This window comes from Telopea speciosissima, chromosome 4, assembly GCF_018873765.1.
Source record: "Telopea speciosissima isolate NSW1024214 ecotype Mountain lineage chromosome 4, Tspe_v1, whole genome shotgun sequence".
Taxonomy (NCBI): domain Eukaryota; kingdom Viridiplantae; phylum Streptophyta; class Magnoliopsida; order Proteales; family Proteaceae; genus Telopea; species Telopea speciosissima.
Genome location: NC_057919.1, coordinates 3,854,718 through 3,855,799, shown reverse-complemented (window position 1 = coordinate 3,855,799; position 1,082 = coordinate 3,854,718). Strand labels below are relative to the sequence as shown.

The window sequence follows — 1,082 nt, the reverse complement described above, 5'->3', positions numbered from 1 at the left end:
CGGAGCTGAGAGCTTGATTCGTGGAAAATGCTAAATCCAATGTTGTTGAGCTCCATTGACCCAGTTTATATTTTTCGTTAGAGAGAGCTCTGCACCATTGGATTTAACATCTTCCACATGTCGAGCTTTCAGTCCCTAACAGCAATTTTAGGGAATTGGAGAGGATTTTTTTTGCTTCCATTGGCGAAGAAATCTCGAATGTAGTTTTTTTTTCTTTCAATACAGAGATTAAAATCCTCTTTAGGGCCTGCATCTGCCAGTACAATGCAATGTGGGAGCCGAAGCTCGACAAGTGAAAGATACTTCATCCAACGGTGTGAGCTTGATTGACCCAGTTTTTTTTCTTTATTCTCGAGCTTGGTATTGTTGAACGTCACATCTTCCACATGTCAAGTTCTGGCGCCCTCACCGCATTGGCATGGAGAAATTGGACTTAATAGCATCACTGTTGCACAAGTCCGACTCGAACCAAACCAGAATCAAATTTAAAGGAAAGAACAAGATGGGGTTTGGGGGCTATGTATCACACGTGGACAATGTTCAATTGTAGACACAGTTTTTTTCTTCCCCAGTAAACAACTGCTGTACCAAGTTGTTATTAATTTAGGGATTGAGATCCGAATCGTGTCCAGTACTCCAGTCCAGGGATTCAAAATACGTAATTGAGATCCGGGTTAGTCTTGGCTAATTCTGAATTGATTTGGTTTAGATTCATAATCGATATATTGTTGGCATTTAGGGTTTTTTTTTTTTTTTTGGGGTAAGAAAAATGGATTAACATGAAACAGGTTGGGATTTTTAAAACCCTAACTCAACCCTGAGTCTTCTTAGTTTATCTTAAACCCAACTTGAGGTGGGCTAAGGTATCTCAGCCCAAGCCCAATCATACTGGGCTCAGCGCAGTTGAAACGGTGATTTTGCCAAAATAGGGCTAGCATTGATTGACCATGGTTGGTTCTCTTGTTTTTTTATTCCACTTGTATTTTTATATAAAGTAAGCTGTTGAGATGGCCGAGTTGGTCTAAGGCGCCAGATTAAGGTTCTAGTCCGAAAGGGCGTGGGTTCAAATCCCACTCTCAACA

At 40.8% G+C, this 1,082-nt stretch overlaps 1 non-coding gene across 1 annotated transcript; it reads left to right on the top strand.

Annotated features, from left to right (window-relative positions):
- Positions 1–1,001: 1,001 nt before the first annotated feature.
- On the top strand, positions 1,002–1,082 carry TRNAL-AAG. Its single transcript has one exon. It is a non-coding gene; the product is annotated as a tRNA-Leu (tRNA).